General features: G+C 43.2%; 1 pseudogene; it reads right to left on the bottom strand.

Annotated features, from left to right (window-relative positions):
- Positions 1–4,539: 4,539 nt before the first annotated feature.
- On the bottom strand, positions 4,540–25,751 carry LOC150009353 (serpin B6-like; annotated as a pseudogene).
- Between the last annotated feature and the right edge of the window lie 544 nt (positions 25,752–26,295).

Here is a 26,295-nt window from a genome sequence, read left to right as displayed (position 1 = left end):
TTTTGTAATGATTAAAGGTGCAAGTTATTCAAAAGATATGACAATCAAATACTCCATATGTGCATGTCCATTTAAAATTTCTACTTGAAGGTGGCAAATCAAACGTATACATTTAGTTCTTTTCTCTCAAAGTATCCTACTAAAATGATACTGAAAAGGTATATTTAGTATGAAAAATTCTAAACCTATAAAAAGTATAATGAATTCCCACTCACTTGCTACCTAGATTTAACACATACTCACATAATGCTATATTTCTTTCTCCTCCCCTCCCCAAAGTATCTTAAAATAAATTTAATTTTAAAAAATTTTAAATGCTGTCCTTTCACCCAATAAAGGAATTAAAAAAATTAAAACAGCATAAATTTAATAAAACTTTTAGAAGAAAAATGGAATAAAATCCGTGACCTTGGTTCAGTAGTCAGAGTTCTTATATATGACAACAAAAAGCATAATACATAAAAGAAAAAAATTGACCAACTGGACTTCACCTAAATGTAGTAAATCTTTTGTTCTTCAAAAGACACCATTAAAAAAATAGAAAGGCAAGTAACACGCTGGGAGAAAAATTTTCCCAAACACATATCTGTTAAAGAACGTATACAGGATATACAAAGAATTCTTATAACTAAATAAGACAAATAGTACAATCAAAAAATGGGGAAAAGATTCGATCAATTTTCACCAAATATATAAATAGCAAATGGGTACATGAAAAGATGCTCAAAATTATTAATCATTAGGGAAATGCAATTAAAGCCACAATGAGAAATAATTCATATACACTAGAATTGCCACAATAAAAACAAACAAACGAACTACCCTCTGACAATAACAAATGTTAGAAAGGATATAGAGAAACAGGATTCATGCATTACTGGTAGGAATATAAAGATGTGTAGCCACTTTGGAAAAAGTTTGACAATTTCATAAAAAGTTAAACATATTCTTAGATACCAGAAGAACAAGTGACAAAAGAAAAAATAAATTGAACTTCATCAAAATTGAAAATTTTTATGTATGAAGAACGTTATGAATAGAGTAAAAGGCAACCTCAGAATGGGAGAGAATATTTGCAAATCATTTATCTGTAAGTGATTAATACATAGAATATATAAAGAAATGCTGAGACTCAACAACAGAACAAACAACCCTGTTGAGAAATGGACAAAGGACTTGAATAGACATTTTTTCCAAAGAAGATATACAATAGTCAATAAACACATGAAAAGATGCTTAACATCACCAAGAACTAGGAAAATGCGAATCAAAACCATAGTGAGACACCAGTTTACACTCATTAGGATAGTGCATATACATCCAAAAGACAAAACAAAACAAAAACAGAAAATAACAAGTGGTGAGGTTATAAAGAAATTGCAACCTTTACGCAACATTGTGTGAATGTAAAATGGTGCAGCCACTGTGGAAAACAATATAATATTTCTTTAAAAAATTAAACATAAAATCACCATTTGATCCAGCAATTCCACTTCTGTGTATGAGGTGGGACCCAAAAGATCCCAGAATTATCTTCTGGAGGGTGGGCCTCTTGTAGTACAGGCTTCCCCTGTTAGATGAGTGTTCTAGGAACCCATCTGTATCATTGTACAAGCTGACGTTGTTGAGAGAGGCTGCGTTTGGTTTCAGTGAATCTTTATTTTTTTGAAGACTCCTTCAACAGGTCTGCCCATTTCACAATGGGTGGTTCACTAGCGCACCTGTCCCACACCGTGTTGAGTGTTCAGCAGTTTTTGACCAAAAACAGCATGACACCTGTGCCCCACCGTCCCTATTCACTCGATCTTGTCCCAAGTGATTTTTTCTTTGTTCATTTCCCCTCATGAAAACAGTCCTCAAAGAGAAACATTTTGCCGATGTGGAAGAGGTGAAACAAAAACTGGCAGAAGCACTAAAAAGTACCAAACTGGACAAATTCAAAAACTGTTCTGAGCAGTGGAAAAAATGTTTCAATAAGTGTATTGCATCAAATGGAGAGTACTTTGAAGGTGACTGAAATTTAAACATATAAGAATAAATACACAATTTTTATAAATAAATTCTAGTTTTTTGGGGTCCCCTTTCATATGTGCCCAAAAGAAGTCAAAGCAGAGACTCAAACAGATATTAGTACACCCATGTTCATAGCAGCATTATTCAAAAATAGCTAAAATATGAAAGCAACTGCAGGGTCCATGGATAGACGAGTGGAAAAACAAATTGTAGCCCTGACTCAGTTGGTTGGAGCATCACCCCATACACAAAAATGTTGCAAGTTCGATACTCAGTCAGGGCACATACTGAAGTTGCAGGGTCAATACCTGGTCGGGGTGTGTCTGGGAGTCAACTGACTGATGTTTCTCACATTGATGTTTCTCTCTCTTTCTCTCTCTTTCTCTCTCTCTCTCCCTCTCTGTCTAAAATCAATAAATATATCCTCTGGTGAGGATTTAAAAAATTGTAGTATATATTATTTTTTTAAATTTATTTTTCAATTAAAGTTGACATACAATATATATTAGTTTCAGGTGTCCTAACAGAGTGGCTAGACATTTTAAAGTGTGGTACATATTTTTAGAAAATGTGGTATATGTATTCAGCGGAATATTATTCAGCTTTAAAAAGGAAAAAAATTCTGACCCATGCTACAACATGAATTTTGAAGATATTATGCCAAGTGAGATAAGCCAGATGCAAAAAAACAAATACTATGTGACTCCACTTATATGAGGTAGCTAGAACATCAAATTCATAGAGACAGAAATTAAAATGGGGCTGGGCAGAGGGGGTGAATGAGAAGTTATTCTGTAATATGTACAGATTTTCAGTTTGTGATGATGAAAAAGTTCTGGAAATGAATAGTGGTAAAATGAAAACATATATCCACACATAGTCTTGCACACAGAGGCTTAGCAGCATTATTCACAATAGCACCAAATTGGAAACAATTTAAAGGACTGGACAAAATGGGATGTGTTCATGTCGTCGGCAGCCGTCCGTCTTGAGAGACGATGGTGTAGCTTCTTAAGAGTCTATCTGCACCGCCGAGAATGGCTATGCAGTCCGACTCGGGAGTGACACGGTATCTGTCTCCTCCTGTGTTGAATCGACATCTTGCGATGACGCTGGAGTGTCCTCTCCAGTGAAGCTGAAGCTACAGAGCCTGGGCAGGGTGATATGGAGGGTCTGCTGTTGCCCATGCAGCAGACCCCCCCTCTCTTCGCAGCTGAAGGGTCCAAGGGAAGGACGGAGTCAATACAGCTTGGCTTCAGGTGCGCCGCAGGAGTTGCCGGTGTTGACTACAACGTCAAACCGCCTTAGGGACTCCGGCTCCGGATTTTCTGTCGGGGTTTACTCCCTTAGCCTTTCCCCTGAAGAGGTATGCCACAAGGCAGCAGAGGTTTTTTGGAGTCAGAGTTTTCCTTCTCTGATATGTTCATGTAATGGAATACTATTCACCAATACAAGGAAATAAACTATTGATATATGCTATGATATGAATGAAACTAAAAAGTATCATGATTAAGTTAAAGAAGGCAGTGCTGGACAGGGTCAAAGAGAGGCTGTTTGGACTGGGGAACACCAGATGCTATAAGGGCAAAGGTCAGATACTGAAAACAGAAAGATTAAATGAAATTTTACAAACGAATGCAGAGACTCCCAGCAGCTCTCCCCTGACTCAGATCCTGTGACAGTGGCATTCAGGCCCTGACTCTCTGGGATTCTGACCAGACCAAGATAACATATCTAAAGATGTCCACAGCTGAGGTGCTACTTGCAGTAACCCAAGCAAGAGGGACAGCAATAAATGTGACAAGTCCCTTCTACCTCCACAGAGCTTCTAGTGTGCCTTTTAGCAGCTCCCCCTCAAGTAAAAGTAGGCAGGTGGTCAAGGCTAATCAAACATTTGAGAAACATATCTTACAACTGCATCACCTCCAAAAAACTCCAAGCAAGCAAACAAAAAATAAAAAAGAATAACATGGAGGGAATATATACCACACAGGGAGAAAATAAAATAACACATTAAATAAAAAGAAGAGGTTGCATTTTATTTTTTATTTATTATTTTTTAAAAAGATTTTACTTATTTATTTTTAAAGAGAGGGGAAGGAAGGGAGAAAGAAAGGGAGAGAAACATCAATGTGTGGTTGCCTCTTCTGCGTCCTTGACTGGGGACCTGGCCCACAACACAGGCATGTGCCCTGACTGGGAATCGAACCAGCAATCAATCCTTTGGTTCGCAGGCCGGTGCTCAATCCACTAAGCCACATCAGCCAGGAGAGATTAAATTTTAAAAAGGAACACTCAAAGGACTTTAAAAAGCTTTTGAAAAATAAAAAATAGTAGCAGAAACAATTTTGTTTATTTGTTTGTTTGTTTGTTTGTTTATTTATATTTTGGAACTTCAAAATTAGGCCCTTTATCTTTGGATTGTTACCAAAGGTCACTTTGAGTTCAGGCACATTATAAAGTGTCAGAGGAAAAGTGGGCCAGTAGGAGATGTAAGCAAGGCTACAGGCAGTGCTGACCATTTCCTTAAGTGGAGGATAATCGGCCACAGAACAGAATAATACTGTTGGTTTTGCTGTGCTTAATAAAAAAAAGGAAGGGGTGGTCAGCACAGTACCTGGGGGTGATTCTTGCACATCAAAGCACCATGATGGCAGCAGTGGTGGCCACAGCCTTCGTGCTTTCCTCGTTGACCTCCTCAAAGGACTTGTGCATGACCTTGTACAGAAACAGCTTTCTCATGGACGACATTCCCTCAGCCGTTCAAAAGGCATCAGTCATGCCCAGAGAGCAAAGTACATCTTCCATGTCATCATTCTTCTCCAGTTTAAATCTAGGCAGAAACACTTCTACCTCTCTCCATCCATCATATCTGGCCTGGTCCATATTATGAATCTCTCATAAGTAAGTTTTTTTTCTCACAGTTTCCAGATCAACATTTTAATCAGGAAGCATGATGATCATATTCAGCTCTTTGCCGACATAAGGCAGCACCGGAATTTTGGTGATTATTTCTCCTATGTAGGTCATATTAAACATAGATTTCTTAAACACCATTTGTACAGGCTTCTCCTCATTCTTTCTGGCTTTAAATGATCTTACCTTGGTGTGCTCTTTGTTAAATTGAATATTCCAGTTTCCTTTGAAGTAGATGGCATTCACAAGAACCAGGCAAATAACCAGACTAACTGAATTTGGAGACAGCAGCTCTGTAATTTTCCCTTCTGTCTTCTTTGCTACCAGGAGTTTATGTGTTTCTTGGCCTTCTCTGTAGCTTTGAAGAAGTCAACCTCTTCCAATGCTGCTTGGTAGAATTTGTGGCAGGAATCTTAGAAAGATGAGTTGAAAACATAAGGCTTTTTTCCAGAGAGCCTGTTCGCAGTTCTCAGCAAGTACTGCATGCCAGTCGTGTTCACTTCAGTGAGAAGTGACTGGAAACCCTGGTGGACATCTTCACCTCTGCCTCTACTTTTACTTAAAGAAAGTGCCTGGGCCATCTGGGTAGTGGTGCTTCCCTTTGCCCCAAGGAGGACCATGGCCAGGGCAGAGGAGATGCTCATGAGTGAGAAAAACATATTTTTCAAGTTGTCTTCATCCAGCTTTTTCAAAAGGCTTAAGGCAAAAGTGCCATTTCTTCCAGGAGAGTATGTATGATGGTGAGTCCCAGAGTGTCTGCGATGCAGCAGGGGTGAGCAAAGAAGCAGCAGGAGGCTGAACAATTTTAAATAGGCAGGCCAGAGGAGGAAAAAACAGAAAAGGAGGGGAGAGGGAGAGAGAGAGATAGACAGAGAGAGAGGGAGAGAGAGAAGGAAGGATAAAAGGATGGAAACAAACAGAAAGAAAAGGAAATAAGAAAGAAAGTCTAAGAAAATTCGAAAACTTACATAAAAGTCTAACATACAAGTAGTAATCGGAGCTCCAGAAGGAAAGAATAGACAAAGTTGCAGAGAGAAAGTTATCTAAGAAATAATTCAAGAAAATTTCCCAAAATGGAGAGACACAGTTTCCAGATGAATGGATACTCACCAGAGCCCAATGCCAAGTTCACTCCTAACACTTGTAGGGTCTGGGGCAAGAGTATAAATGAAAGTTAATATGCTATAAACCTAAATTTTTTTGAAGTTATAAATGAAGCTAACAAATTAATAAGTATAGTATGTTCTATCCTCCTACCTTGACAAATACACCTTTAGAACTACCTGGAAGGCTAGGTTCTGACAGAGAATACTCAGGTTCTTCGAAGTTCTGCTCCAGAAGATGGAAATGTGGGGATTACTGGTCCCTGTCGACATCCTTTCACCTGCTCCCTTTTTCTTCCAACTCCTGGATCTGTCTCACACCATGAAGGGCCTCATGTGCATTCACGTGGCATTCCAATCTCCATCCCTATCTCCCACAAAGAGCTGTTTCTTGAACACGCCAGAACATAAGCAAACAATAGTGGTATGATCTGTCCTCAGGACAGATCTAGGGAAGATGACTAAATGGGTCCTGAAAGTGGGCTTTGGGTTATTTGGGCAAAAAATTCCAGGTTTCCAGGTATGTACCTAGGTTACTGTCAGAGGGTGGGCTCTGGGTAGCCCAATAGACTCTTTGTCCTATGGGAAGAAGCATGGTTGAAACATAACCAAAGAAGAGCTCTCTGAAGTGTAGGGCCTAGGACAGAGAACGTTCTTGCCCATGTCTCAGGGTGAATATTCCCAGCCTGATGGAGGAAAGAGACACACACCAAGGCACAACAATGTGTAATTTCAGAAAAAAAAAGATTCTAAAAACTTAGGGAGAGAGAGCCAACTATCAGAATGACAATGGACTTCTCAACAACAACACTAGAAGTTAAAAGACAGGAAACAATACTTTCAAAATTTTGGAGAAAAATGGTTTCTAACCTAGAAGTCTATATCCAGCCAAACTTTAAATTAAGTGTAAGTGTAAAATAAAGACAATTTTAGGTACGCAAATTTGCTCCCCATGAACCTTTCTTTGGAAGCTACTGGTGGATGTGTCAAACTTAAACCAGGGAGAAAACCAGGAATGAGACAGGGGATACAATAAAATGAGAGACTGTTCAGGAGAGAAGTGAAGGGGCCCCCCAGGATGGATGGATGTGTTCTCTGTTGTTGTGTGACAATTACCACAAACTTAGCTGCTTAAAACAATGCCCACTGACCTCTCGTTTTCAGAGGTCAGAAGTCAGGGAGAGGGCTTGGCTGGGTTATTCGTTTGGGGTCTTTCAAAGGTGAATTCAACGTGTTAACTGAGCTGCATATTTACCTGGAGTATCTGGGGAGGAATCCACTTCTGAGAACACTCAGTTATTGGCAGAATCTGGTCCCTGCGGTTGTAGGACCGAAGGCCCCATTGTCTTGCTGGCTGTTGTCAGTTCCTAGGGAGCACTGTTAGGTCCTTGCCCTCTCCATTTCAGCAACAGATGATGTTCCTAAAGGGAAATGCTCTCCACTCACAACATTTCTGACACCAAATGTGTGTGTTTTTCACACCAAGCAAATCTTCAGTTCCCTATGGACACAAACTGGGTATCTTACGATTTAATTCTGATACTACTCAGAATCCACACAGATTCCAAAGGTTAAGGGCTCAGTCCCAGAAGACTGCCCCTTTCTTCAGATGCCAATTGCAAGTGGTGGGTCCCCCAGTTACCTACACTTCCATCTGATTGGCTACAAATTGCGAGGGTTCCCATGACCCCCTTTTTGGGTTGGATAATTTGCTATAATGGCTCACAGAACTCAGGGAAACATTTTACTTATTATTACCAGTTTATTGTAAAGAATATTATAAAGGATACAAATAAAACAGTCAATTGAAGAGGTACATGATGTGTTTCTAACCCAGAAACTCTCCAAACCCCTTCATTTAGGGTTTTTATGGAGGTTCCATTACATGGGCATGTTGATTAAATCATTGGCAATTGGTAATTAACCCTATTTTCAGCCCCTATTCCTGGCTGGTGTGGCTCAGTTGTTTGGAGCATCATCCCACAGCCTAAGGGCATGTATGGGAGGCAACCAATCTGTTTCTCTCTTGCACCCTTGTTTCTCTCCCTTCCTCTCTCTCCAAATGCAATGAAAAATAAAAATGTCCTAGGGTGAGGAAAAAATATTTAAAAACTTAATTAAAAAATAAAAAATTAATTTAAAGAGGGAAAATTTTATAAAACTGACATACCCAGGCCTCCAAACTCAGCTTTCCTCTCTTCTTATTACCTAGATAATCTTCACCATCTGTGGCTTCAACTCTTGCTTATTCTCTGGAGACTCCCGAATTCTTACCTTTCTCCCAAGGCTTACACCTATGCAACCAAATGCTTACTGGACATCTCCACCTGGCTGACCCACAACACCTTAACTCAGCTAGTCCAATCTGTCCATTTTCTCTGGCTCCCAACCTGACCCTAGACCTGCACCTGTACTAATTGGCTCAGTGCATCTGCCCAGGTGTTTAAGCCAGAGACACAGGAGGGTCCTAGACTCCCCATCACCCCACATTGAATCAATTAAAAAAAATATTTTATTTATTTATTTTAGAGAGAGGGAGGGAGAGAGAAAGGGAGGGAGAGAAACATCGATGTGAGAGAGAAACACGCCCTGACCAGGGAACAAACTCGTAATGCAGGCATGTGCCCTGACCAGGAATTGAACAAATGACCTTTCAGTTTGCAGAATGACACCCAACTGAGTGAGCCACATCCATCAAAGTACACTGAATCAATTTTATGTCCAGCCATATGGCCACTATTGAGGCTCTCATATCTAATCTGGACTCATAATAGTATCCTCATTTTATTTCTTATTCACTCTCAATCATCTTCTGCACCATTTCCAGAAAGACCTTTCAAACAAACAAAATATTTTAAAAATATGGTTTAAAAGTCCTTCAGGCTTTTGTAGTTGCCTTTAGGATAATATCTAAAATCTTAAATACAGAACACAAGGTCCTGTCTACCTGTCTTTGGATGTTCTTGACAATCATCGCTCTGCATGTAAGCTGTGTGTCAATTGTATTAAACTGCTACAGCCCCCATTTCCATTCTCCCCTAAACCACACATTCCCTTCTCCAATTTCATTTGCTGCACTGCCCTCCCCTCCCAGCTACCTAACAAATTTCTGCCTACCCCCTTGCCCAAGGTTTGAGAAGGTTAGAAGTGGCATCTGCTCCCCTGTGAAGCAAATTCTGCAAGGAGAGCCAGGCAGCCAAGCCTCTGTATCCCACCTTCAGCCTGCTGCTCAAGTTCACAGCGGTCATCACACTGACTACCCTCACTGTGAAGCCTGACAGAAAATACTTGCTGAATGAAAGAATGTTAAACAGAAGCTATGTTTCAGAGACTCTTAGCCATTAGGATTATTTTATTTTATTTAAATATTTTATTTACTTATTTTTAGAGAGAAGGGGAGGGAGGGAGAAAGACAAAGAGAAACATCAATATGTGGTTGCAACTGGGGACCTGGCCCACAACCCAGGCATGTCCCTTGACTGGGAATCGAACCAGCGACCCTCTGGTTCACAGGCTGGCGCTCAATCCACTGAGCCACACCAGCCACGGCAGAGAAGTCTCTTAGTTGTAAGCAGATAAAAGCACAGCTAAGCTGTCTTAACCAAAGGAAAGTTACAAGCTGTAAAGTCTGGGCAGGGCTGGCTTCAGAGGTCTGCAGGCTGCACTCCAAGGGCCTTGTGCATGGGGCTATGATCCGCTGTCACTGGTAATTCTTAATAATGCCTTTGAACTTGTATTTTATAAGTGAAGTCTGGTGGAACAACAGAGCATGGCTGTTGGTAGAGAAAATATGTGTAACACTCATGTCCTTTGATGCTCGTTCATATAAAGTGTGGAGATGCCCCATGAGCACACAATTTAGGGGCTCCACAATGTATCAAGTTTCAGCAAGATTCAAAGTGAGCAGAAGGTAAGTATTTTACATCTGTGATTGAGTAACTGGGTGGTACTGATACCCCCAAGAGACCACACCTTCCATTTGAGCCAAAACTTGCTTCAAATGCAGAAAGAAGGCAATGGTGTTCTAAGAAACAGAACAATCAAGGAACTGTCTCCTACCTTTCACAGTTGCATGTCATATCCTTGTATCTGCCAGCCAATTGCACCAAAAACGAGAATGTGGAAGGAAAGGGACAGAGAGTGCAGCCGTGGTTTCTCCTCCTTTCCATCCTTCCTTACAAATCAGTAACATGGAGGCTGAGAGAGTAAATAAAAAGTGCTCCTATCAAGAAGTGAAATAAAACAGCTGGGTTAGTTTTTGAGCAGTATTTCTGTTCTAGTAAGAACAAAAAATATATGCACATGTGCTATGTAATACAGATTGTGTAATTTTGGTAATTCCACATATAAGTTAAATGCTCTTATCTGCATTTAAAACTGGCATTGTATGACATAAAGATGAAGGCAAAATTCATGCTAATAATTTATAATTTTAATTTCTTTGGACTTGGAATGACTTTCCATAGCAAATAAAAAAAAATACCACAAGAAGTCAAGAGAAACCCCAGAAGAGAATAAAAAGCTTTATATCTTAGTTCCTTTAAATGGCACTTCGCTCCTGCTTTTGGAACAAGAGGTCTGTATTTTTATTTTGCATCAGACCCTGCAAATGATATAGCCAGGCCCGAGTGTGTAAGTAGGTCTAGCTTCAGAATTTCAAATGATATAATTGACATGTGGCTTCTCTCTGGCCCTCCTTGTGTTTGCTTCAGTCTCAGGTCTCATGTGGTGGCTGGACAGAGGTGGTAGTTCCATCGCTACCAGCTGAAGGCTTTTTCTCAGAAGTCCTAGCAAAAGCCTTCTTGACTTTTGATGGGCCTGGTGCTTTCCTGAACCTGTCACTCCTATCAGGAGGGTGTGATACCCAGATGGGTTTTCATCCTGATTCACTTACTTAGCATCATCTGAGCTGAGAATGGAGGAGGGGTGGATCTGCAAAGGAAAACCCAGCATCAGTGACCAGAGATGAGCAAAGGGGTCCAAGTCTGAGCACACAGTTCTCCTTTAACCCTTTCAGAATGCCCAAAGCCACATACACCCCCTCTCTTTACACAATCCCTTCCCTGCAGCTATAAAGATGCATTTATATACATAAAATGTGTTTATGCTCTCCCACAGGGCAGACAACTGAAAGGTTTATTCAGTCACAGTATCCCACTTTAAGACTGTAAATCTCTGGGTGATTTGCCGTCCTTCCTGCTAGGTCTGGGATGCGAGTCCTCATAATCTGACAGCCTATTGCTGAATGATGAATTCAGCCATCCCAAATAACTCTCATTTGCAGAGGGGAGATTGGGAAAGAGTGGTCACCACCTCCCTGGTTCTGCTCTCTGCGAGGAATTCCCATACCCCTCAGACCCCTGGTTGTGTGGTCCATTGTGAAGACATTTTGAGTTGACTATTGGGGGAGAATATCCCTTCTGGAGAATGCACATCTTCAATAGCCCGCTTCTTATTGGCATGGGAGAGAGCGCAGAGTATGAGTCATCATCTACTTTTGTCTGCCAGATTTGGGATTCCTGGCCTGGCTCAGAATCCAACTTGTTTCCTGCCACTTCCACAGGCTGGAGCAACTGAAGCCAAAGATCTGTCAAGTCATAGTCTCGGCATGTGGTAGGTGGCCTAGGAACTTGTTTCCTAGCAACAGACCTCCAAGCTTGGCCCCTGCCCCTGAAGCTCAGTGCCATGGCTGCCGATCAGCCCGAGCCGCCATCTTGACCACCGCCCAGATCCGGTCTCTGCCGCTAAGACAGCAGACACTGAACACTAGGGTGGGAGGCACTGCCCCGTGTCCGCAGGGCATGTGCTGGCTACGCCTTTACAAAACCGAGGCCTGCACAGGCCAATGCTGAGATGGAACGAAGAACCAAAAAGCATGAATCACTTAATCCTCTGTGCCTTGGTCAAAAACTAGAGGGGAAGAAGGACCAAACATAAGTTCATGTATCACTTGCATAATTTTAGAAAATTAAGTCTTAAAAACTCAGGAGAAAAACTCAATGACTAAAGGAACCATTGTCAGTTAAGGATTAAAATCTATGGAAAAACATCATTAACCTTAAGGAAAGGCTAAAGGAGTCACCTGGACACCTGCAGATGACTCCTGTGCAGGCAAGGCCTGCAGTGGGGTTGAGTAAAGATGTCAGGGTGGGATAGCTCTGTTCAGCCACCACTGGGATTCCATCAGATCCAATGGACCCACCAGCAGGAATCTTATTCGATGTTAGGAACAGATGACCATACAGCACGCAACAGGGACCAAACTTGTAGGATAATTGAATTGTGAACAAACACATTTGTAACAAGATTCTCCAGACATGTACTTGGTGCCATGCATAATCCTTCCTGGGTAATACACCATTGACATCTAATTACATGTGACAAGCATATGTAATTAGTGATATTGCTGCCAGGTTGACCAAGAGTTTCCATGGTCAACCATGGGGAGGGGTCAGCTGGGGGAACAGGAATATGCCCCTCTTACGTCCCTGTGACTATAACTCATGGTGACTTAGGCTGGTGCCTCCACAGGCGATGTCCATGAACCATTTAATCCTAGAGCCTCATGCTGACAATTGGGCTCGTCCCCCAGGGGCTGGGACTGGCACAAAGTGGATGCTGTGTTCCAGGTTGCATTGGATTAGGTGAGGCAGCCCTCTTCCTCCCAAAGTGGGAGAGCCCTCTGCCCATTGTTGGCCAAAAAGTGATCAGGGCTTCAGGGACACTTCAATGATTCTCCACCTTCCATTCTCTTCAGGCCTGAAAGATCTAGTCTTCCAACTGTGGGAATGCTCTGGGAATTGCTCTTGACTGAGGAGCGTTGCCTCATCCAAGGTCATGTCTCCTTCCTCAGGGTCTGTGTCCTAGGTGATAGATGCAGGTGTATACAGCTCAGCTGTTCACCCCAACCCCACTCTGAAGGGCCAACCTGACATACAGCTTAACTTTTCCGTCTGCCTGGTCCTGCTTCCTTACTTTCCCAAGAGAGCACCCCTAATGCACCTCCTTGCATACTCATCTCCACCTTAGAGTCTGCCTCCCCGAGGGCCCAGACTTCAACAACAGCACTTGTATTAGTTTCCTGGAGCTGCCATGACAATTTACCACAAACTGGGTAAACCAACAGAAATTTTGGGTTTAACACAACAAAAATTTACTGTCTTGCAGTTCTGGAGGCCAGAAGTCTGAAATCAAGGTGTTGCAGGGCCATGCTCCTTCCAGAGGCTCTAGGAGAGAATCCTTCCTGTCTCTACAGCTCCTGGCAGCTCCTGGCATCCCTTGGCTTGTGGGCCCATCAGTCTGATCCCTGCCTCTGTCTTCAGGTCTTCACATGACCATCTCCCCTGTGTGTCTCAAAGCTCCCTCTTTTTTCTTGTAAGGACATTTGTCATTGGATTCAGGGCTCTTGCAGATAATCCAGGACAATCTCATCTTGAGATCCTTATCATAATGACATCTGCAGTGACCCTTGTTCCAAATAAGGTTACATTTTGAGTTTCCAGGTAGACATACCTTTTGGGGGCTCCAACTGAATGTACTGCAGCATCCCAGGCTTCCATTTCTATGGCAAACTGTTGGGTCCTAGAGGGTAGGGATCTCTGCTGCATTGTCTCTGAGTCTCCAGGGCACCTTCAAAAGGGTAGCTGGCATGAACAGCTCCACCTGCCACTGCCCTGTGAACTGGTGCTGAGTGAAACACAAGATGTGCGGGGTGGGGGTGGGGGACATACACTCCATGACTCATGTCAGTACCCTGTCCCCAACTGCAGCCAGTGAAAAAGGCCTGGTACACAGTGGGAGCTCTATGTAGGACTCCAAGAGTAGGGTCTCCTGCCTTTGTGTCTGGGGTGGGAGGCCATAGAGTGGCTGCAAGGCGCTCAGTTGCGGCCAGGAATCTGTGAGGTGTGCCTTAATCATCACTTCACTGTGTATTTATGGTTTTTGATCACTTTAAGGTACAGATGTTTAATGACTTGCCTAAGGCTAGCCCCAGCAAAAACCATGGAGTCCTGTCGACTGCAGGGTTCTAAATAAGGGATAGAATCATGTTTGGTCCACATGACTCACGAAACCTTGAAACCTTTAAATGCGGCATATGTGGTTGTGTGCATTCATATAACCCTGTACAGGTGCATTGACTGTTCCATCTCTACGGTAAATAGTAAAGGCTTAGTGGCAAATAACAGAGGAACAGGAATGTTGATTTCTTACTCCATGAAGTGGCACAGTAAGCCTCAGTACCCCAAGTACAGGTTGGCAGACTTATTTGTTCAGGAGGTCAGGTGAGAGCAGAGCTGTCTTGTTGAAAAACTGCTGGGAGTTATAGGGAGTGGGGTTTTGTTTTTTAGGAGGTGGAGCCAGGACCAGTGTTCAGGATTTCTGCTTCCTTAGCCACACTCTCCTGCTAACTACTAGCCTCTTCTTTCCCCTTAAAAACTTCTGTTCCTCTTCCCACTTCTCTCTATCCTTCCACGTGTGCCAGCATGCATCCAGCCATGAACTTTGATGGGTGCATTTGTCCTCCCTTTGTTACTCAACGTTTCCAATCAGTCCACAGGTAAACCGTGACATATACAATCTTCCAAAGTAACAATACTTTACTTACATAGTGAGACACATCTTGGAGTGTAGAAATGGTGCAGGGCAAATACACACATCTGGCCATTGAGATGTTAGTAGGTCTGATGTGAGTGGGCCCCACTCTCTTGACTCAAAGAGGTTATTGTTCTTCCTCTTGCAAGGGCCTTGACTCCCTCTCTCCCTCCACATCTAGAGCCCTCAGGAGTCTGACTTGCTGAGGGAAAACTGAAGGCCCTAATATTGATGGGATCACAACATTCCTTGATGAGGCATGGTGCTAATGGAGAGAAGACCAGCCCCATGAAAACATCCCTAAGCCAGCACCAACCCAAGTGCATGAAATTGGACCACCTCTCTGAATGGTGATGATGAACTCAGACAGCTAATGTCCTCTGAGCACATACTATGTGCCAAGGCTGAACCAAGAGCTTTCCACATATTATCTTGTTTAATCCTCTCAATAGCCCTGGGAAGTAGACACTGTTCTCTTTATTCCTATTTTACAAACGAATCAACCAAAACTCAGAAGTCAGAGTGTTTGTTCCTGTACTAGAGAGAGGCAGCCGGCTGTGAATTTCCCACAGCATCAATCTGTTCTTTTCTTTTCTTTTCTCTCTTTTTTTTTTGGTTAATTTTTTATTAAATTTATTGGGATGGCATTGGTTAATAAAATTATATAGGTTTCAGGGGTACAATTCTATAATATGTCATTTGTATAGTGTATTGTGTGTTCACCACCCCAAGTCAAGTCTTCTTCCATAGCAATTTATCTCCCAACCCCTTTTCCTCTAGTAATTATCATACAGTTGTCTGTCTATGAAGGGTTATTTTTTGCACAGCCCTCCTACCCTCTCCCCTCTGACAGCTGTTAGTCTGTTCTCTATATGTATGAGTCTGTTTCTATTTTGTTTGTTAGTTTACTTTGTTACTTAGATTCCCTGTATAAGTAAAATCATATGGTATTTGTCTTTCTCTGGCTTATTTCACTAAGCATAATACTCTCCAGCTCCATTCATGCTGTTGCAAAAGGTAAGATTTCCTTCTTTTTTATGGCTGAGTAGTATTCCAGTGTGTAAATGTACCACAGCATTTTTATCCACTCGTCTATTGATGGGCACTTGGGCTGCTTCCAAATATTGGCTATTGTAAATAATGCTGTAATGAACACAGGGTGCATATATTCTTCCAAGTTAGTGTTTCAGGTCTCTTCGGATATATTTTCAGAGGTGGAATTGCTGGGTCATGTGGTAGTTCATTTTAAATTTTTTGAGGTAGTTCCATACTGCTTTTCACAGTGGCTGCACCAATCTGCAGTCCTACCAACAGTGCACAAGGGTTCCCTTTCTCCACATCGTCACCAACACTTGTCATTTCTGGATTTATTGATGGTAGCCATTCTGACCGGTGTGAGGTGATATCTCATGACAGTTTTAATTAGCATTTCCCTGATAATTAATGACATCGAGCATTTTTTCATATGTCTATTGGCCATCTGTTTGTCCTCTTTGGAGAAGTTTCTATTCAGGTCCTTTGCCCATTTTTATTTCTTTATTTCTTAAAGTATATTTTATTGATTATGCTATTACATTTGTCCCAATTTTCCCCCCTTAACCGCCCCCCGCCCACCATTTGGTATGCCCATTCCCTTCAGCAATCCTCCCTTTAGTTCATGACCATGGGTCCTGCATGTAAGTTCTTTGGCTTCTTCTTTTCCTGTACTACTCTTAACATCCCCCTGTCTATTTTGTTCCTACCAATTGTGCTTCTTAATCCCTGCACTATTTCCCCTTTTCTCTCCCTTCCACCTCCCAAGTGATAACCTTCCAAATGATCCCCATGCCTATTATTCTGTTCCTGTTCTCGTTGTTTGCTTAGTTTGTTTTTACTTTCATTTTTTTGATTCTGTTGTTGATAGCTGTGAGTTTATTGTCATTTAATTGTCCATAGTCTTGATCTTCTTTTTCTTAAATAACTTCCTTCAACATTTCACATAATAATGGCTTGGTAATAATTCAGTTTTATCTTGTCTGGAAAGTACTTTATCTGCCCTTTCATTCTAAGTGATAGCTTTGCTGGATAGAGTAATCTTGGTTGTAGGTCCTTGCTTTTCATCACTGAATACTTCTTTCAGCCCCTTCTTGCCTTAAGGTTTATTTTGAGAAATCAGCTGACAGTCTTATCAGATTTCCTTTGTAGGAAACTCTCTGCTTTTTTCTTGCTGCTTTTAAGATTCTCTCTTTATCTTTAACATTTGGCATTTTAATTATGATGTGTCTTGGTGTGTTCCTCTTTGGGTCCAACTTGTTTGGGACTCTATGTGCTTCCTGGACTTGTATGTCTATTTCCTTCGCCAAGTTAGGTAAGTTTTCCTTCATTATTTTTTCAAATAAGTTTTCGATTTCTTGCTCTTCCTCTTCTCCTTCTGGCACCCCTATAATTCGGGTGTTGGTAAGTTTGAAGTTGTCTCAGAAGTTCCTAAGCCTCTCCTCATTGATTTGCATTCTTATTTCTTCTTTCTGTTCTGGTTGAATATTTGTTTCTTCCTTTTGTTCCAAATCATTGATTTGAATCCTGGCTTTGTTCCCTTCACTGTTGGTTCCCTGTATACATTTTTTATTTCACTTTGTGTAAACTTCATTTCTTCCTTTTTTTTTTTTCTGTACTAAATGAGTTGCCTAAGCATCCTTATCAACAGTGTTTTGAACTCTGCATCTGATAGATTGGCTATCTCCATTTCATTTAGATCTTTTTCTGGGGTTTTGTTCTATTCTTTCATTTGGCCTATATTTCTTTGCTTCCTTGATTTGGCAGCCTCCCTGTGTTTGTTTCTGTGTATTAGGTAGAGCTTCTTTTACCCCCTGTCTTAGTAGTGTAGGCTATTTAGCAAAGGCACCTGTAAATTGTGAGGGGTGGAGCCTTAGGTTATTGTCGAGATGGGGCAGCCTACTTCACCACTGTGGCTTTGTGTGTAGTGGGGGGCTCAGAGATTTGCCTGGCTCTCACCCCATTTCCAGTCACTTCACCCCCTTCCTGTGTGTGATTGGCACCCTTCCAGTTGCTGTCCTGTGGTTTCTGTATGTTCTAAGAATGTGAAAACCCTTTAAGTGGTGAAGATTTGGCAGTTTTTCTGCCGCCCCAACCCTCACTGGTTTTTGCAACCAGAGATAATGGTGTTTTATCTTCCCAGTGTTGGAACCCTGGGCTGTGAAGTCTGGCCTGGGGCTGGGATTGCTTGCTCACAGGACATCCCTCACAATTTTTATCCACCACACATGAATTTTGGACCATCTATCCCACCACCGCCTGAGCACCACTTCTCTGTACCACACTGCCTCTCTGCCCTATCTCTGTGACTCCGCCTCTCCTACCCATCTGGATGAATGTGTCTTCTTTAAATCCTTGGTTGTTGGACTTCCATAAAGCTCAATTTTCTGAGATGGTTCTGGTTGTTATTTGTTTTTGAGATTTGGTTGTAATTCTTTCTATGGTTGTGCAAGGTTGCGAAGCATGTCTCCCTACACCTCCATCTTGCCTGGAAGTAAATTCTTTTGCCCATTTTTAAATTGGATTGATTGTATTTTTGGTGTTGAGTTGTTTAAGTTTTTAAATAAATTTTGGATATTAACCCCTTATAAGATGTATCATTGGCAAATATGTTCTCCCATTCAGTGGGTTGTATTTTCATTTTGTTGATGGTTTCTTTTGCTGTGAAAAAACTTTTTAGTTTGATGTAGTCCTATTTGTTTATTTTGTTTCTCTTGTGAGGAGATATATGAGGTCTGTCCAGAAGGTAGCCCACCATGTAATATGAAAAATAGAGACATTTATTGAAGAAGATACAAGAAGCATTGCATGTAGGACAATGATGCCTCAGTCCCCTTCAAAGTAGGCACCTTGGGACCTTACACAGTTCTCCCAATCACCATCAGCTGCACTGTTGTATTTTACTGAATCTCATCAATAGTCTGAAATCTCTTCCCTTTCAAAGGTGATTTTAGTTTGGGGAAAATCCAGAAGTAATAGGGCACCAAATCTAGGCTGTAGTGAAGCTGAGTCACTTGGGTAATTTGATGTTTCACCAAAATCTCTGCACAAGACATGATGTGTGAGCGGGTGTGTTGTCATGATGAAGCTGCCAATCACCAGTTGCCCATAGCTGAGGCCCTCTGAATCATCTGAATAGTTTCCGCGGAGGAATGGTCAAGCTTAACAAAAAATTTGATGCAGATTTGTTGCTCTACTCAGTCATTTTGAATATGATGGCCACATGGTGCACATGCTCACTCAATGGTGTCTATCACCCCAACTGACTAGTACAGTGGAGTTGTCATTATTCTCACATGCGCATTCCAGTTCACTCTCCTTAGCTGCCAGGTTATATCAATGTCACCCAAACTGTTCTTGTTATATTAACAATGGTTGGACTTTTTCCTGAGAGACCTCATATTATAAAAAGTATTGCTACAAGAAATGTCCAAACTTTTACTGTCTGTGTTTTCTTCTAGGCTTCTTTTGGTTGTTGTTTTTTTAAATTAATTAATTAGTTAATTAATTATTTATTTTTAGAGAGAGGGGAAAGGAGAAAGAGAGGGAGAGAAACTTCACTGTGTGGTTGCCTCTCACGCTGCCAACTGAGGACCTGAAGTGCAACCTAGTCATGTGCCCTGACTGGGAATCGAACCAGCGACACTTGGTTCGCAGGCCGAGGCTCAATCCACTGAGCCACACCAGCCAGGGCTGGATTTTTTTGGTTTTGAGTCTAACATTTAAATCTTTAGTCCATTTTGAGTTTATTCTTGTGTGTGGAGTAAGAAGGTAGTCTAGTTTCTTTTTTTTTTTAACATATCTGTCCAATTTTCCCAACACCATTTAAGCATCAATCTCTTCTTAATTACATAGCTGGAAGTGATCAAACAAATTCTAGCACATACCATCACCACTTCCCCTTCAGCTTTTGCCAAGACTCCAAATCATCTTCTCGTGATGGACCAAGGGTAGAGAAAGTAGGTCTCTCTCTGGTCATACCTTCTTAACCTCACCCCACTGAGAGCCCTGAGATGCACCCGATGAGTTGGCCCTTCCAGGCCTTGAGCCAGCCCTAGCCCAGGCAGAGCACTATATGTAGCAACTGGACTCGTTTGTGTCTGAGTCTGGTGGGTACCCTGGGTACACACTCCCTTTAGTCCCTACTGCCTAGATTTGGCCTTAAGCTGGACCCATTGCTGAACTCTGACATTTTGGAAATGCAAATTGAGCTGGTGGGTTTGGAAAATAAATCACCTGAAGAAGTCAGGAGCCAGACACAGCAAGCTAATCTTGTGACAGGTGGCTTTGTCAAATGGCCCGGCATCCAGCACTTGTTTGGGATACAGAAAAATGGGGCTGCTTGACCCTATAAAACAGGGCACAGGCACTGCTCTGATGGTTAGAACAGCTTCCATGCCCGGAGGGAGCAGGCAAGGCCTGGTGAAACAGCAGCAGCCAAATTGTTTTAGCACATTCGCAGACACAGATGTCTCCTTGGGGGCTATAGTGAGGCCTGTGGTCAATACTAGTGCAGCAGCTGCATGGGCTATGACAGACTCCCTTGGCAGCATGGCATCAGGCTCTGGAGACCTGGGTTCTAATCCCACTCCTGGCACTTCCTTGCAGTGTGACCTGGTGCAAGTTAATTAAAGGCTCTCAACCTGGGATGGGAATGATACTTTCTATTGCAGTGGTTTTGAAGTATGTCTGAAAATTCTTTGATACTCCTCCCTTTACAAGGTGAACACTAGTTCTTGTCCCTTAAGTGTGGGCCAAAATTAGTAATTTGCTTCTAATAAAATAAAACAGAAGTGATGGTGTGCAACCTTGTAGACCTGGTTCTAAAAGGCATCATGGCTTCCTGCCTGCTCCCTCTCTCACTCTTGGATCACTCACTCTTGGCAAAGTCAGCTGCCATGTTATGAAGAGAGGCCCACTTGTGAGGAACTAAGGCCTCCAGCCAGTAGCCATGTGAGAGCACCATCCTGGAAGCCTTTAGATGATGACAGCTGTGGCCAATGTCCTGACTGCAACTCTTGAGGGACCCTGAACAAGAAACACTTAATTAAGTTGCTTCTGAATTCCTGACCAATGGAAATTGTGACATAATAAATGTTTGTTGTTTAGGTCAGCACATTTTGGGGGGTAATTTTTTATATGACAATAGATAACTGATACACCCATCTCAAAGTATTTGTCAGGATTCACTGGGATAATATACATGAAGGGCCCAAAGCCCGATGGACACTCAGTTTGATTAGCTCCTTTCTACTCGAGGTCTCAGGAGGCGCCTCCTCAGGGGACTAAGGATTGGACTGTAGGTTATGCCCACTCAGAGACCAGCCCTCCTGCCATGTCCCCAGCTTCCTTCCCCTTGCCCCCAGCATGCCTCCTGGATTTGCCCACAGGAGATACTGTCACACTGGGGGAGGTCTGCTCTCTCTTTTATACAAAGGATCAAAGAAATTGGTTGGCATCCAGTTTAATTCAAATTGTGTGGCAATATTGTATCCCAGGTCTCTTCCCAGATTCATCTTCTGCACAGCAACACAATTGGGATGCCCAAACCATAAGTCCGTACACACCATTTCCCATTTAAAACCCTCTAGCAGTTTCCCTTTACCTTCATAGTAAAAATCCCCACCCATTACCGTGGCTGTAAGCATGATATGCCCCACCCCCACTGTATAACCATTTATTATGCTCCAAGATTCTGTCCCCCTCATGTCCCTCAAACATGCAAAACCTCTGCACTTTGTTTTTCCATGTAGAACAGTCTCCGCCAGACTGCCACAAGGAAGGCTGCCTCCTTCCCATTATTTGAGCTTGACTCAGTGTCACCTCCTCAGAGACTCAGCTCCACCCAGGTCCTCTCCAACACATTTTCTTACTTCATCCTTTTTATCACAAGCTAATATAACCCATTGGCTTGTTTATTGACTGAAGCCCACACTGGCATGGACACTCCTGAAGAGCAGAGCTTTGCTGTGCTTACTCAGGGAGCCAGAATGGTGCCCAGCGTCCAAGAGACACTCAGATGAATGTTTGTCAGCCAAAAGGCTTTTTGAATATCAATAAATTCCCTTTTGAAAGCTTTGGAGAGAAAAAATACAATTAGAAAGAAAGAAAGAAAGAAAGAACAAAAGAAAGAAAGAAAGAAAGAAAGAAAGGAAGAAAGAAAGAAAGAAAGAAAGAAAGAAAGAAAGAAAGAAAGAAAGAAAGGAAGAAAGAAAGAAAGAAAAAGTTAGGAGGCAGCTTTCTTCATGAGGAACACTCTGGCAAGTCCTTCTACAAAGGGAATAAATCACCCTCAAACTTTCTAACAGTGGATCATAACTGCATCATCATCATTTTAATCCAGGAAGGTTCTTGTTAGGGATCTTGAAACACCAGCATTCTGAGGGGAGGAAATCTTCCTCTGATTTTGTTCCTGGTAACACATGAACTGGAACGCATTGAGGATTTCCTCGTGGCTGCACTTTCTTGGAGGGTTGCCTGGCCGGCTGCCCTCTGTGGACAGCAGGGGTCTGAGGGCTGCAGGGCTTCTCAGGCAAACCTCCTCTTCACCCACCAGGAGGGCAGGGTCTGAGCAAGGGTGATGTAAAGAAGCCAGAACGTTCTGAGGTCCTGGAGTTTGAAGATGGAAAAGAGAGAAAGTAGCAAGTGGGACCCAGCATGGGGTTGAGTGGGAGGGGAGCTCAGCCAGAGGGCAGACTACAGGGCCATCCCTGAGCAGGCGAGGGCCATGCCTCCAGAGCCAACGGGCAGAGGGCTGTGCTTCTTTCTGCTTCTGGGACCTGGGAGCTGCACTAAATGGCTCCTTGCTTTTCTTGGTGCCTGAATGTCAACAGAGTCATTTCCTCTGCTTGAGGTCCTCCCCCTGTTCTCAAAATACAGACCCACCTCTACACTAATTCCCACCTCCTCCAGTCCCAGATCCTGTTGCTCAATGCATCACTCTCTTTCCACTTTTGACCTTCTCTCTGTGCCCTCATCTGGGTGGCTGTTCCTGCCATGCTGTCTCCTGAAAGAGACCATCTAGGCCTTCCTGGCCAGTCTAGTCTGCCTGTCTCCCTGTCCTGGGGGGACACAGCACCACCACACTCTCAGCTCTGAAATGTGTGTTTGATTATTTATTGCCTGTCTCCTTCACTGCAGTGGACTCCCTCAAGAGCAGGAACGTTCCCTGTCCTACCTACCACTGCAACCAGAAGGGACACCTAGAGGAGTCTCCAGCACACAGCAGACCCTCAGAACATACTTCTGATTAGAAGAATAAGAAGCTCTAAAGCTTAGAGTCAATGAGGTATTGTTGGAAATACAATGAAAATGATGATTGGAGCTGGATAGGCGGGTGAAGGGAAGCCAGTCAAACCTTGGGGCTGTGTCTCCTGATCGGTGAGTATGTGCAGAAAGATGCAGATGGAGCCAGTTGTGTCCAGGTGTGTCCTGCTGGGCGGTACTATAGATGCATTGGCTGGGGAAGCTAAGGGCTTGGTGCCAGGCTGAGACCCCGGCCCCACTTCCTTATCCTCTCTTCACCCAGACAGTGAGCAGGCAGGGAAGGATACACTTGGATGTGGAAGGAGAAAGAATATAGTGTGGTCTAGTGGAATTCATGGCACTTTGGTGTCACCCAGCTTAGCCCAGGGGAGGGGAAGAGCTGAGGAGAACTGAGGGAATGAAGGGGTCAAGGGAGAGTGCTGTGACCCAACAGGTGCCCCTGGAAAGTAGATGAGTGAAGCTGCTTGGATGTCCAGCTCTCTGGCAGCATTTCCTGCGGCTGAACCCAGGGCATTCTGTGTATCTCTGCTTCTGTGTGTGAAGCCTGGGTGGGAGCAGCAGCTTCAGCATGACATCATTGCCACAGCAGGGAGAACTTTGCGGCCAGTCCAAAGAGAGCAGGACACTTGGGGCCAGCAGTACATTCTGTGAGTGAACAGGTGGGACCTGAGCAGCTACAGTGTGGGCGTAACCAACCAGAAGGAACCCTGCATTAGTGGAGCAGGGTTCTGGAGGTTCCCTCTGGGCCAGGCAGGCCCTTTACTTGCTGGATTTAGGAAGGTCCAAGAGTCCCTGGAGAGGGGTGGGGTGACAGGGAGGCCAGGGAAGCATTCAGATTTTAATGCTTGGACCAGCAATACCAGTGTGTGCCAGCTGAAGTCAGCTGATGTCTCCTACCTGGCCACCAGTCTTCCATCAATCCCTGAAAGACACTCTGCATCCTGGGGATTTTTTTTCCCTTAAATTTCATTGATTGATTGAGAGAGAGAGAGAGAGAGAGAGAGAGAGAGAGAGAGAGAGAGAGAGAGAAAGAGAGAGAGAGAGAGATTTGTTGTTCCACTTATTCATGCATTCATTGGTTGATTCTTATATGTGTCCTCTGGGGAACAAACCTGCAACCTTAGCATATAGGGACATCATTCCAACCAACTGAGCTACCCTGTCAGGGGTCCCTGGAGCTTTGGTGCCCAGTGAAATTCCCTAGAAGTTCTATGACCCCCAAATCCCTCCTCATCCTTCCAAGGTCAGCTCAGCTATCACATCCTCAGGGGGCTTTCCTGATCCTAAGGCTGGTCCAAATCCCTTGGTCCCCAGCAAACACTCATCCTTCCCAGGGCCTGACTTTGCTGCCATGTATCTCAGTTCATAATTGCACAAGGATGAGTTTCCCACTAATTTCAGTCCAGAACTACCATTTTCCCACCACTCTATTATCAACATCTCATTAAGTATCTGCTTAACGGATGAGCCAATGAATAAGAGAACTAAAAACACCCATCCTTTTATGAATCTTATGACCCTCTTCCTTGGCTATGAATTCAGAGAGGGGTAGCACTTCTGTGGTCAGGAAAACATGGGTTCTGTAAGAATGCTGGGATGTTAGATAAGTCACAAAGAGAGTCCACATGGGCTGGCTGTGAGGAACACAAGAACCTGCTAGAGATTATGAATACAAAGTTTTAATGTCCAGGGGCCAGAACTCTGAAGTCTGGGCCTAGCACAATGGAAGATTGCCCAGGATGCGCACTGCTGTGTTGATAGGATTTTTTCAGGACAGACATCTCCTCCCATAGTCAAGAGGTTCCTTCCCTTCAAGACAAAATCAAGAGTGGAGGTAAAATAGATTCCAATGAAGGGGTTTACTGAAAACAAAGTAAAGGGAATGGAGAAAGGGAGAGGCCTTGAGAATCAAGGGAGCACACACCGATGAAGAACATGGCTCCCAGAACTGCTGCTGGTGTCTGGCTTATATAGGGCTCAGTTCTTCATGCAGGTGCGGAGTACATTTCTTTGTCTTCCAGGTTCCAGCCTTGAGCTGGTATCAACCTGAGGAGCTCTTTGCTTTTGCAGGCAGGTGTCAACCAATCCAAACAGAAAACAGAGCTTTTGGGGAAGTGCCCAAAAAGAAATTTTAAACTCATCTTGGAGAGGCCCAAAAAGAATAATTGAAGAGCATTCTCATTCATTTAAGAGAGGTGCCACCTGTTTCACCACAGCTCATCTCTGAGCCCCTGCCTCACAGCATGTGGGCAAGATCCATTGTCTTCGGAACGTTGTTGGCATTGCCATGGACCAAAAAAACAAACCACTATTAGGTTTCTCTATTCATTCTGTTTGACTCTTCTCCTGAGATATTTTTCCCCTACTAGAAATATTTAATATTTTCCGACTGGCTGGAAAGGTGGTAAAACAAACAAAAAGGGTGGGGAAAAAGGGATTTAATTAAAGGGCATGGACTAAAACAAAAAATTTGACATTTCAACCTTTCCTTAGCACCACACTAAGGGTAGATGAGAAAGAGATGGGAGATCTTCCCTTACTCAATTCTTTGGTTGCTTAAACGGGAGAGGTTTTGGACAGATATTTCCTAGGACAGGAGCTGAAAGCAATTCCATCAATCCATGGAAGACACTGTCCATTCTGGGGCACCCTGGGGGTACAATGCGCATGTTCTAGTGTTCCCTCCCCTGAGCTATTGGCAGTGAAACAATTCTCACCTGCTTGTGATGGGGCCACTGCCATACACAGTCCTGGGCAGAGCCACCAAGTCTCCACGCTGTCAATTGGCACACAGGAAGTCAGCTTGCTGGCTAGGCCCCCTGTATACATGCCTAGGAAGCATGCCAGAGCCCAGACATGGAGAGGTCAGGGAGGAAGCCAGCTCACAGAACTAGGAAAACCTGTCCTGCTGTGAGAGGGGCTGTGGGCACAGGGAGCCCTAATCAAGGAGGTGAACTGGCAGGAGACTTCAGTGGAAGACATACAGGGTGTTTGCTAATCTTGAATGGGTCCCTGGCAGAGATTTTTTCCTTAAATCATATATAAGTTGGGTAAGATACCCTTGTTTAATGGGGAGAGGGGGAAAGAGATGAGGTGAGTGACTGAGTGTTAAGGAACAACTTGTGGAACCTGCCCCTGATGGTGGAATTAAGAGTTTGCCAGACTTGCTGACAAAGATTTGGAAATGTCTTTCTTTCTGCAGAAGAAGCTCAGTAGGCTCCCCTCCATCTGGTGGATGAAGGTGATGCACGAAAGCTAAAAGCAGAACCAAGAGTAAAAACAAAAGGCAGCATTGCTCTTTCAGGCATGTCAAGATGTGGTGGCTTTACTCAACACCAGGGAACTGCAAATCAAAGCACACTGACATGACTTA

Source organism: Furipterus horrens, unplaced genomic scaffold, assembly GCF_987537825.1.
Source record: "Furipterus horrens unplaced genomic scaffold, mFurHor1.1.pri manual_scaffold_5, whole genome shotgun sequence".
Classification (NCBI taxonomy): Eukaryota; Metazoa; Chordata; class Mammalia; order Chiroptera; family Furipteridae; genus Furipterus; species Furipterus horrens.
The sequence above is the reverse complement of the archived record's forward strand: the minus strand, read 5'-3'. Positions and strand labels throughout refer to the sequence as shown.